The sequence below is a fragment of the Cervus canadensis genome, chromosome 13, assembly GCF_019320065.1.
Source record: "Cervus canadensis isolate Bull #8, Minnesota chromosome 13, ASM1932006v1, whole genome shotgun sequence".
Classification (NCBI taxonomy): Eukaryota; Metazoa; Chordata; class Mammalia; order Artiodactyla; family Cervidae; genus Cervus; species Cervus canadensis.
Genome location: NC_057398.1, coordinates 38,298,383 through 38,311,369, shown reverse-complemented (window position 1 = coordinate 38,311,369; position 12,987 = coordinate 38,298,383). Strand labels below are relative to the sequence as shown.

Genomic DNA, 12,987 nt, shown 5'->3' with positions numbered 1-12,987 from the left:
GGAGCGGGTTGCCATTTCCTTTCCATGGGATCTTCCCGACCCAGGGACTGAATCCACAGCTCCTGCATTGGCAGGTGAGTTCTTTGCCACTGAGCCACCCTCAATTTACCCATCTGTATCCACTGACCATAGCCTGTCTGTTGCAGACCAGTAGTTCTCTGAAGGACAGAAATACACGTCTTGCTGGATGGTATGGACAAAGGACAGGCAGGCTCCCAGTATGGCCAAAGGATGTGACTGGCTGATGGCTAGGACTAAACTACTCCCTTAATGCTTCTCCTCGGGTGTCTGAAGACAGACAGCCCTTTCTTTCTGACTGTACTAAACACCAGTGCTTTGTTGGTCTGTCCATAGACTCAGGGCAGCATTACTACAAGGACCAGGCTTTTCCAGGTCCTGCTCTCCCGGATGAGGGTGGTGTGCAGCTGACAGGCAGCAGGCTGGGCTAACAGGCTTTTCATGGGACAGTCTCCCACCTGCTCTGGTTTAGCGATCAGAGAGGGCCAGAAAGTGAGGCTGTCAGCAGGCTTCAAGGAGGCTGGGAGGCAGGGAAAGGAAACAACCATCCCGAGTCTCAGAGACTCGACAGGAGTGTTCCACCCCACACCGGTGGCATCCGACCGCCTCTGCCACCAGCACGGCCTCCTCCTCGGAGACGGGTAGGTTTCCTGTTGTGTCAGCCCCGCTTCCTTTGGCAACATTATCCTGCAAACAGAGAGCTACTTTGAATAAAGCACTAAGGTGTCCCGTTTCTGACCTGGGAGGAGGGGAGGAGGAGAGGAGGCAGGCAGCTCCATTTCTCCCGAGAGAAGCATCGGGCGCCTGGACCCTTGCTAGACAGTGCCTCTTCCCTCTCCCCAGTCCCAAAAAGCCCTGCTTGGAGAAAAGAAACGTGCTGGCTTTCCTGCGTGACCTCAGATGGGCAAGTTCTGAATGGCAGCTGGGTCTATTACATGCCGTGTGAGAGGGTTAAACAGGACAGCCTCAGCTCTTTATAAACTTTTGCCCTGTGGATATGTACTCATTGGCGGTAGTACAAGCTGTATTACACGCCTTAACGATACGGTTCAACTGTCGGTCAGGCTTGGGCCTGGCCCTGGGCCAGACCGCAATCAATGGGACACAGAACCTCCCCCTTCAGATCATCACGAAGGCTCATATTATCTCCTTTTCGTCGTGCTGGTTAAATTTATGGAGCAGAACCCTGAAGCCGCATTCCTCGGCCTGGGCCGGCCCACGCGGCCCTCCCTCCCTTTGTTCGGTACTGTAAGCCAGCCGTGCTCCGGAGGACTGCGGGGTTGTTAGTTCAGGCACTGACTGTTTGCTCATGACTGAAATGAAAAGAGTTCAGTGGAAGGGCAAAAGGACAGCCCAAGTGTAAAACCCCATCCCAGCGGGCCCTGGGCCCCTCCATACAGGCCCCGCGCTGCTCCTGAATGGACGGTCGCACTTTGTTCTCACAAAAGCAAAATCTGCGGTCTGATCTCTGATAACCCTTCTCTGAAGCGGCAGCCAAGCCCTCCTGCGGCGCCCCTCCCGGGAAGCTCTGGACCCTGGGTACCGCGGAGCACGCGGGCCCCTCACACAGCCCAGACATCAAAAGGAGCCCCGGTTCCAGGGCAGCTTCCAGGCTTGCCAGGTCCCATGGGGGGCGGGAACGTAAACACTCGAAGTAGCTGGTCTAATTTTTAAGGTTAAAACAGGAAAAAGTAAACGTATGTTTCAGGCCCTGTCTACCATGGCGGGATATGGGCCCACTGTCTGAGAATGTGTGCACGCATGCGCTTGTGGAGCGGCTGTGCACACGCGGAATGGAGTCTCTGGAGTCCAGCAGGAGAAGGTCCCCTGTGTTAGACCTGTGGAGTCTGCCCATTTGCTCTTATCTGTGACCTTCAATATCTGACTAGTACGAAGAGCCTGACAAGTTTTAGAGCATAACCCACGAGGAGTGCACTCCCCTAACATCTCTAGAGGACACCATCCAATGACTGGAAGGTAAGTCATCCCCAGGCTGAACCAGGCTCTCCAAGGGATGAGCCAGTTGAGTCCACGGTTCATCATGTATGTCTCCCTGTCTCATTCGTTCCACCTATAAAAGGAGGCAACTGAGCTGACCAATAGAACTCTTCTAAGCAAGGTCCAAGCATAATAGAGAGGAGTAAGAGGCACAGAGAGAAGGAACCCCAAACCCAAACCCACCTGAAGACATGATGAAAGGTTCAGGTAGGAGGGCCTTTGAGGGGACTTCATCAGTGCTTTCAGCCCAGTTTTGTCCTTTCAGCCATTGTTAGGCAACACTAGTCTAGGGCCCAAGTTTGCTTAAAAATAAACCCCGAAATCCCACACCAGCAAGACAGGCACTAAAGCCCTTTCCAGTTCTGGGTAGAGGCAGATGTCTTCAACAGAGTCTCTTGAAGCTAGTGGCCTTTTTCCCATCAGACCCTGATTCAATCTGAAGGTGAAAGTTGGTCTTCTTGATTCAAGGTAACCATGTGTTTCTGAATGGAAACTGCAGTCTTGGCACTTTTCTCACAATGCTTCCTTATTCACTATGTTGATGTTTAGAGATGAGCTAATGACTTTGTCATTCCAAAGCCTCCAGCACCTTTTTTCTGAGTAGAGGGAAGTGCCATGGAATGAATGGGTCACAGAAAACTGTCCCTTGCTATTGAGAATCCCTCTTCTCTGTGGTAATTTTTCTACTGAGTACTATTTGTTCTAGTTCATTAAAAATAAAGGTTATAGAGAACCACTTAAGTCAGGAAAAGAAAAGGCAAGAAAAAGCTAGGTAGACTGTTTAGGAAATCCTTGAGAAAAATGTGTAATCCATTTAATCTGTCTCTACTTATTCATATACAAGAGCAGGGTTCAATTAAGCCTTTCGTCATAATAATACCTCACATCTCCCAAGACAACCTACAGAGCACTTGCACACACATTATCACAGGTTACACAAATACTCATAAAAGAATCCAGCTTCCTTCAGGTATTAGTGCATGACAGAAGGGCTCCTGAAGGCTTTGTTTTGGCCCATCATGAGCCCAGATGCATCAGTATTGTTTGATATATTAAAATTTGGAAAACCAGATCCATCCCTGAGAATGAGACCCAATTATGAACCAGGACAGACTTTGAGAACTTTTCAACAGTGACCTGGATGCCCCTACTTCCTGCTGGACTTTCTCCATCTCAGGGTCACTTTGATGACCAGATTTCAGGGACAGACAAATCATAAGTAAACAACAAGGCCAGATTGGGGAAAATGTAGGCGCACAAGCTGCTTACAAAAAGGATGTAGCAGGAACAGCCAATACGCATGCCCAGAGCTGCCATCGGCCAATTGCGGGCTCTACACACTTCTCTCCTTTGTATTTTCTGGACTGTTTATTCTAGTGCTGTGGAAAGGGCTAAGGAGGACTAGATTGATACCAGTTTAAGAACTAAAAAGGAACCATGTTTTGAGATTTGCTTTTCCACACCATATACGTACATCCGTTCTTGGGGCAAAATAGCTTCTGTTGAGGGTTTTTGGTTTTGTATTTTTTTTAAACATTGATTTCTTGGCCATCAGCTAAAAGAAACTGTGAATACTCAAGTACCTTGATGATGACTAAACATGTGGAAAGTGGTCTGTTCACGAGCGGTTCTCCACAGGCTGCCCTCACCGCCCCCCCACCGCCCCGGCCACATGACCTGGCCCATTACTCGGGGGCACTTGTGTGTCCCCAGAGGTGGAATCAGAAGGGAGCTGAAGTGGTGACAGAGCAGGCTTGGCCACAGGTTTCATGTCACAGGAGATGAGATGTAACAGACTTGAACAGTGCTAAGCCCACTGGGCTCAGGCTGGCCCAGGGCTGCTCAGGGATGGTTTAGGTACACGCGGCCTCACATTCACCTACTGCCTTTTTATTTTTAGAAAACATTACCAGCCTCTCATATGTCCTTCCTGGGCTTTCTTCGTTTCAGTGCCCAGCTTCTGGCCCATTCTTCCAGGGCATTACCCCTCAGCTGCAGACGTGACCAGGGCAGGGCTGATGCTCACTCCCTCGGAAGTGGGAGGACCGACCTGAGAAGGGGATGAAAAGCAGCACGAGGCCACCAAGCAAAGCAGCGTCAGGACTGCAATCGGGGTTATGGTCTCACGCTTCGCAATCCTGTTCTCTTTCAAGAGGGCATGCTGCCTCCAGCACCCAAAGGGAACATCCAGATCGGTTATTTTGATCACAGAGACGTGAATCAAGGAAGAACTGATCCTACACTGATGTAGTAAAAGGATGTGAGTTGCTGTCACTTCAACACAATAAATCAGAATAATGTTCAAGGCCATTCTGTCAGCTCTACTATTGCATTTTTGGAATAAGAATAAAATCTTATGAATCGTTTCACTGAACTTAAAAAAAAAAAAAAACCTGTGGTATATTAGACTTTGGTTTTCCTGGTGGCTCAGATGGTAAAGAAACTGCCTGCAATGCAGGAGACTCAGGTTCAATTCCTTGGTTGGGAAGATCCCCTGGAGAAGGGAATGGCAACCCACTCCAGTATTCTTGCCTAGATAATTCCATGGACAGAGAAACCTGGTGATCTACAGTCCATGGGGTCGCAAAGAGTTGGACACAACTGAGCAACTTTCACTTTCACTTTTCATATTAGACTTTAATAGAAGTACCTTATAAAATCTGTCACTAGAACACTTTGTATTTATCATATGGTCAATATGGGCTTCCTTGGTGGCTCAGATGCTAAAGAATCTGCCTGCAATGCAGGAGACCCAGGTTCAATCCCTGGGTTGGGAAGATCCCCTGGAGAAGGGAATGGTAATCCACTCCAGTATTCTTGCATGGAGAATCCCACGGACAGAGGAGCCTGGTGGTCTACAGTCCATGGGGTCGCAAAGAGTCAGACATGACTGAGTGAACAAAAGCATGGTCAATGTCAGCCTAAGACCCATATGCATTGCCTAATCCTGGCACTGTCCGTTCCCCTATGAGCCACTTCCCCTGCCCAGTGACACCCAGAATTTCCTAAAGGAGCTAAATTTCTGGAAATAAGGCCATTGAGAAGATGAGTTTTGAAATGAATTATGAAATGAACCTTTATAATCTAGAAAAAGCTAGTTTCTCAAAGGCTCAAAGCTTTATAATATCCGAAGTTGTCTCCTACTTTCATTATGCAGAAACCATGAACCAAAGGGTGCATGATGAAAGCAGTATTTTTTTTAAAGAGCCCATCACGCTAGCTAGAGATGAAAGAGTCTTTCCTTTTAAACTCTAGTCCTGAACCCAAGAGCACTTTTATTTTTTTTAAAGAGACCTGGGGGAACTCGACCAACATGATAACACTGTTGTGAGACCATCCTGGCAGGAGTCAGACAGATAAGTCCTTCACAGTTCCAAGAGCCCCACTGATGGGAGATCTGATTCTACAACTCAAAACCCTTCAACAATACTAAACAGTGGACTGGCATGCGTCTGGAAAATATAACCGTTTTTGAAGAATGCTTTCCAAACCACGTAATGCTTTTAAAGCTGTTTATCAGGAGAGCTGGATGAGCAACAGTGGCCTGAAACAGTGTCTCAGCTGTCACAGGGTCGCACGCCCTGTCCGCGTTTCTGTAAGCCCTCCATCATCCTCGACTGTCTCACCCTTGGCAGACAACAGATGCCAAAGTTTGGAGACATTCGCTACATAACTTCTACCCGACAAACCTGGCTCCAGGACAGATTTCCATGTCATGTGGGGCTTTTGGCTGAACTCTGCTCGAACCCAGAGGCGTATCATTTACAGCAGACACTAACAATAGTTTGGGATCACCTGCTCTTCCACAGGCGGGTTCAGAGCAAGTTCGTGGCCTCTGCACACCTTTTCCAGTGGGGTTTCTGGTACACAAGGGCTGGGAGCCCAGTTGAGTTCCTCCACCCACAATTCTGACTGTGTGACAAGCACAGGTTTGTGGGCCTGGATTTAACTATTTTGTGTGAAGAAACAGAAGGGGAGAGACAAAAACCCAGCACAGCGTATGACTTTCTGGTCTCACCACCATAATAAGTCCTTAGCAAGTTTTCAGGGACAGGGTACAAGTAAGAGGTGAAGATATAACCCCTGCTTCACTTATGCTTAGCATCCCATATTCGGAGAGGTATATACTGACTCAGATGCCATTTCTGGAGCCCTAATTATACATGTCCCAAGTCAGCTAAGTGCTTTATAAACCTTATGTCATCTAAGCCACATAACCACCCGCCGAGGCAGGCATTATCAGTCCTATTCCGTGAGTCAGAGGAATCTCACCCCAGAGATACTGAGGTATCTTGCTCTGGGCCACAGCTAAGAAGCAGCAGTGAGATGACTCACATTCAGGGCTGCCCTCTGACCTTGTGGTACAGACGTGGGAACCAGGCAGGGCTCTGGGAGCCCCTTCTTGATCCCTGCAGATGCTCAGTTTCACTTCACACTGGCCACCACAGCACTCCTTCCCACGTCTTCTCCAGGACTGGGGAAGATCTGAGATTTTATGTTCTTTCCACGTCTCTTTCTGAAACAGGCGCTTCTCTTTGAAGAGAGACCTCTTGCCCTTGGAGTGTCAAGATAAGAAAACTTTCAGCAACTTCCCTTGGAAACTACAAAACACCCATCAGCACCCAGGATCTAAGTACAGTCGCTCACCAGCTGCCAGCCCCTCTGAATAGCTTTTATGGTTCAGTGAGGGGTGGTGACAGGCCCGTGTCACTACCGTGGGGTGTGCTGTTTCTTTCATGTTCCCGGGATCTGACAAGAGCCTTCCACAACCTGTTTCTTTACAACACATGGAATGAGAGATTAAAGACCAGTACCAGACGTAAAGCTGGGGTTGGGACTAGCAATGATCTCTCTCCAGATGCATTCTAAATCTTTCTGGGAAAGAAGGGCCACTGACCGCCCTAAGCAGATGGTGTTCAAAAGCTGTCATGATGATTAAATGAGATAATACATGTAAAATACGTAGGACATAGTAAACATCCACAGGAAAGGTTTAAAAATGTTAGCAGTATTTTTATTTATTGATACCACCAAACTTAAAAGAGTGTTTTAGCAGAAACAATGTATATGGATTTCAGTAAAACTACATTAATTCAGAGCTACTAGCTGGATGTGGAGGAGAAAAGACATCAAGAAAAGACGAATGAATTAGTGAAAAAAATCTAAATTATAGGACTTCTGATTAACTATGACAGATTGAGTCCAGAGACCCCTCTAAAGTGAAAGCGAAGGGATACAAGTGGCATGGATCCAAAAGGATAAAGAGAAGGTGTCAACAACATTTTAGAAGCTGAAGAGCAGATGGACAAGTGGTGCTGAGATGTAAGCCTGAGGGAGTAGCAGCCACAAAGCAGTGAGCTAATTAGTGTATTAACCGCTGAATTTCAGAAAGTAGGGGGTGCACCGAGGAGCTCTGAGTGCTTGGGGCATCAGGGAGGAACAGGGAGGCCTGTCTGTGAGATGGTGAAAACAGGAAAGTTGGGTAGAAGTCTGGATAAGAAGCAGTGAGACAGCAGGGCTCTCCCACCCACAGCTAGCCCGCTCCTCCTCAGCAGAAGATGGGCACCAGCAGGTCCCCACCTGATGCTTCACGGTGAGGCCCCGGGCCCCACACAGAGAGCCCCCAATCTGCAGACTAGCACCTCCTCTCAAGATAGGAGAACACCTCGTCAAAAATCACCAAACATCTGGGAACTGTCTATTCATGAAAGAAAAAGGCCAAAACAAGCAAATGGGAGAAAGAAACTCAGGAGAGAATGAGGGCCTTCACTCTACAGAGGACAGGAACAGGAGGCTGCTAGGGGAAAGCTTTCCAGAGAAAAAAGTGTAACTGATCAATTACTAAGTACATTTTTAAACATATACAGAAGGAATCTTAACGGAAATCAACCTTGAATACTCACTGGAAGGACTAATGCTGAAGCTGAAGCTCTAATACTTTGGCCATCTGATGCAAACAGTCAACTCATTGGAAAAAGACCCTGAAGCTGGAAAAGATTTGAAGGCAGAAGGAGAACAGGATGACAGAGGATGAGATGGCTGGATGGCACCGCTGATGCCATGGACATGAACTCAGACATCCAGGAGATGCCTGAAGGGGGACAGGGAGGCCTGGTGTGCTGCAGTCCACAGGGTTGCAAAGAGTCGGACGTGACCTAGTGACTGAACAACAACAACAACAGGACAGTGTATGGATGTATTAGTAACAGGCAGATAGGAAAAATCTCTTAAAAAGGAGTTACTAACCTCAGAGTGAAAAAGCCAAAAGTAGATAAAAATTTGAGGATAAACTGGGAATAGGTCTATATAAAACTAAGCAAAAATAATAAAAGTGATTATTGGCTCCAGGGAGAAAAAAACAAACTACAAAGTTAAACCAAACTGGAAACATAATCATAGTAACCTACATGGCTTCACTGGGAATATTATTTACATAGAGGCAGCATCACTGACTCAGTGGACATGAATCTGAGCAAGCTCCAGGAGATAGTGGAAGACAGAGGAGCCTGGCAGGCTGCAGTCTATGGGGTTGCAAAGAATTGGACACGACTTAGCGACTGAACAACAACAATGTAAAAGTGGAATTATTGATTTACCAGAAAATGATATAACTATAGTATACTGAAAAATGGGATGGGAGGGGTGCGGGGGACATGTATAGACAGCAATAAGAAGTCAAATGATATCAAGAAATAGCACTATTCTCATTTTTATTCCTTTAGAAACATGGAGGTTAAGTACCTCCAAAATGAAAATACAGCCCAAAGTACTGGAGGTGGCTGCCTCCAGAGGAACAGGAATCAAGGGTTGGGGAAAAATGGGGCAGCTGACTGATGGTTTATTTCTCACAGGAAGAAATCTTTGACTTCTGAAAGTGTGGGTATGCTATTCACTCTGATAAAACAAACTTTAATTTGAAAAGATAAAAAAAAAATTGTCACAAAGAGATCATTAAGGTCAAAATTATATTTTTTAAAAACACTGTTCTTATTAATTGTAGAAACTAAAGACTATTTAGTAAATATGCCTAAGGTGGAAAGAACAATTGGAAAATTAAGAGATAATTATCCAATCATAAACAATTAGTAAAACGATAACGATAATTTATTTTGAAAGGGTTGTGGTGACTTAATAATGTGGGAAAAAATGCCTGTAACTATCAAATATACACCAATACACACCACCAAATATAGACTACCGATACACAAATGCAGTTTGTTTCCAAGAACAAATAGCAAGTCAAATCACTAATAAAGGGGTACTTCAAGAAAGTTATAGGAAACTTGCTTTAATGGACATGTAAGACTAATTCAAGAACATTAACCCACAGACACTTTGATGAGTCTCAGGAATCTGGAAGATTCTTCAAGGCAGTCTGTCCTCCAGTACTGAATATTCTCAGTACTTAATACCTATTATATGCCTGGAATATAGCAGGAGGTCAGTACTTCACCACCTGATGAATTTTTACTGTCAGTTCACCTACATATGAACCAGAGAGCTCTCTGAGCAATCAGGTTAGAATATCACAAGTTCATTAACTAAATTAACAAGGCCCATCAACAGTTCAAACACGAACACATAAACTCTTTGAGGTTCTCATCTTTCCACTAGAAGATGTGAAGGTACCCACACATGCTAATGTGACATGATGATGCCCTGGGAGGTGGATGGGTGCCAGTCTTACTACCCTAACTGTGCTGCTAGAGTAGCTCAGTCAAGTCTAGAGGACCGAGGAGCCCTGTCCTCTGCCCCATCCTGGAGGTACTTAGTGAGGTTACACTACGTTCAGCCAGTCCCAACCCACCAGGGTGATCCATCCTCCTCCTAACGAGAGGTGAAGCACTGTGCTGACTCCCCTTTGAAGTTTTCAGCAGCCCCTGGGATTTTATGATACAGCCTGGGTCACCCCTGCCATTATCTATGTTTGAAGTATGTTTGGGGAAAATCTACTAGGAGCTGTCTCTGGTGTTAACGGAGAACAACGGCCTCATAAAAACTGCTCTCTGCAAGGAGTTCAAAGGAACTTATCCAAATATTGTGGGTTTATCCTGCTCCATCAACTTTGCCAGGGCAGAAAACTGAGGTTTTGCCAAGTAAACTCTGACAGAGAGGTACCCTTTCGATTTCCTGAACAAGCTCAGGGCACTGCTCACACAACCAAGTGGCCTTTTAACAAGATGGACCTTGCACTCTGAAGTCCTCTGCTGAGCACTTACCATGCTGCTGAAGTTAGAATTTATTGGGATAGTAGGTTAACGTGAAGGACTAAATTAGGTAAATTATTGTGAGAGGTCCTTCTGATATGTGGTAAAATCTTCCCAATTGTTACTTCAAGAAACCCAGTAAAAGTCAGGAGCAAACCAGGAGGACTGACAATTGTTGGCAGGAAGCCAAAGTGAAGCATCGCGTTACAGTGGCTCCTACAGTTTAATCCACATTAATCCATCGTTACCGATATGCACTATTTATCAGCAGGTGATGGATCATCACCGTATTTTCAAACAAAATAGCTTGTCAAAGAAATTAACCAGGTAGAGGTATTTGTTGGCCAGTGACATATTCATGAAGTCACAGAAGGTGCAAAGAGTGGCATTGTTTTTTATTTCTGCAAATCTCTTTAACTCTTGCTTAATCGAAAACAGCTGCATTCTCTTATCTGCTTCCACAGCTAACCTGTTGCCATATCACATATTGTGTAGCTTCTGGAAAACTTCTCTGTTCATTCATTAGAGAATGTTATTATAAAAATAGTTGTTTTTCCCTCTGTATATCTATATATGAATACGTAAATATACAAAAATAGGTTTGACCTTACAAATCCCCTGGAAAGTATTGGGGGGGCGGTCCCCAGGGGTCCTTAGAATATATTTTGAGAACCTCTGTCCTAAAAGGACCCATATGTATAAATTATGTGCTAATTAGAAATCCGTGTTCCCTACATATTAAAGTAAATCCACTAAGGATATAGGTTAGTAAACTGTTAACCTGATTTGAGTTCTATATAATACATATGTGTGTGTGTGTTCAGTCCTCAGTAGTGTCTGACTCTTTGTGACCTCATGGACTGTAGCCCGCCAAGCTTCCCTGTCCATAGCATTTTCTGGGGAAGAATACCAGAGTGGGTTGCCATTTCCTCCTCCCGACTCAGGGATTCAGCCTGCTTCTCCTGCATATTCTGCATTGCAGATGGATTCTTGACTGCTGGGCCACTGGGGAAGCCCCACCCATATATAATAAATACAATAAAATTTTGTTTGTGATTAAAATGTTACACTAATTCAATCTCATTCTCCCTCCTTCCTCACCCTGCCATTTGACAAATTAGTGAGAAACTTAGCACAAGTCTGTCTTTGAGAGGCAGTCTGACAAAAAGAGTACTCGAAAAAGGTTTCAGAGTAAGGGAACTTGGAGTTAATAACACCCAAGTCTGCCTTTTCTTCCACCAATGGCTGCAGGCCTTTACTTCTAAAACAGTACTACACTCGTCAGTTCTCTGCTAGCCCATATGGCCTCCATTTATTTCAGAATTATCCTATTGACTAAAGCTCTCTGGGAGCAGGGGCTATGAACTCAAACCTGGATTCTTTTTTTCAGGGAGACTCCAATTTCATCTTGGGCAAAGAGGGATGATTCTGGAAGGGAAAACCATGAAAGACAGAAGATGGCCATCAAAATCTAAAAATAAATAAACCTCATGCCTTGGCAGAGGAATTCCACCAACAGTTAAATGACATTTAATTCTTTTCTAATACAGGGAATACACATTTTTCTCAGGAAGAAATACACTTCTGCTTCTTTTGAAGTTAAAAGCAAAAACCTCAAATGCATATCTTCTGTATGTAAGACTGGGGGTCATTCCACAGTTTTAAAAATCAAGTATCTGAACAAGGAAGGGACAACATGTATAAGGACTTGTGTGTGTGTGTGTGTGTGTGTGTGTGTGTGCGCCCGTGTGCATGTATGCTCAGACTGACTATTTAATTTTTAAATGGAAGAAACCAGAATCAGAAAGCAATCATACTTTCCATTCTATTTTCTTTGAGCAAAGACCTGCTGGTTGAGACACCAGGACTATATATCAAAGATGTACGTGCCTGAATTCAATTTATTTTTACTTTTGGAAGCAGGATAGTGCCGTTTCCATGAAGTCAGTCATCTCTGCAAGCCAAAAATGGCAAAAAATAGACGCTCTCCTTTCTAGAAACGATAATAATGTACCATGACCAAAAAAGTGGTTTTTCCCCTAACAGATAATCTCACATAAAAATGAGTCATGGGATTTCATAAATGGAAAGGCTTTTCTCAAATATGTGTGTGCAGGAACACACACACTTCTTTTTTTTCCATCAACAGATTTGAGCTTTCCATAAGCCATGTTACAATGAGAATGGATCGCCTGGAGCCTTTGAGTGAAAGGGGAGTACAGTATTTGGAGTTCAGCAAGAGGGAAGAAGTCTGTCTTAGAAAATAAGAGTTCTCTGCTTGTGTTCCTGGGAGAGAAATTTTAACTTATAAGGCATGTTAAGATGTTTCTTAAAAATATCTTATTCTGTAACTTCATCAGCTTAATTTCAGACCCGAGTGAGACATCAAATGTCATTAGCATAGTTCTGAATGTTGTTTCTTCTCCTGGGTGTGCTCAGGAGGATTGAGAGAAGGATCCATCGACGTTCAAGCATTCTCGGGAAAGGCCTGGTGTGGCGAGATCAGGAAGTGAGGACACAGAGTTCTCACCTCATAGTCAGGGGTGAGCAGAAGACAGACAGAGGGGTGCCCCCAGAGCCACAGGGCCACTTTTGGACACCGGAGAGATATGAACAGTCCCTTCCTTTCAGCCAGATGCAACAGTAATTTTTCAGTTTCACCGAAATTGAATTTCTTCTCATGATAAAACTGACATGTCAACTAATGCCAGGGCTGCCCCCAGCAGATGGTTACCAAGCCAACAGACAGATACGCCCAAAGATG

At 45.0% G+C, this 12,987-nt stretch overlaps 1 protein-coding gene and 1 long non-coding RNA gene across 7 annotated transcripts in view; one reads left to right on the top strand and one right to left on the bottom strand.

Moving 5' to 3' along the window:
- VPS13D (vacuolar protein sorting 13 homolog D) overlaps positions 1-12,987 on the bottom strand; it is a 267,732-nt gene that overhangs the window by 38,000 nt on the left and 216,745 nt on the right. The gene's annotated exons all lie outside the window — the stretch shown is intronic.
- Positions 465-4,318, top strand: LOC122452014. Its single transcript, XR_006272564.1, has 3 exons — positions 465-659; positions 1,727-1,995; positions 3,967-4,318. It is a non-coding gene; the product is annotated as an uncharacterized LOC122452014 (long non-coding RNA).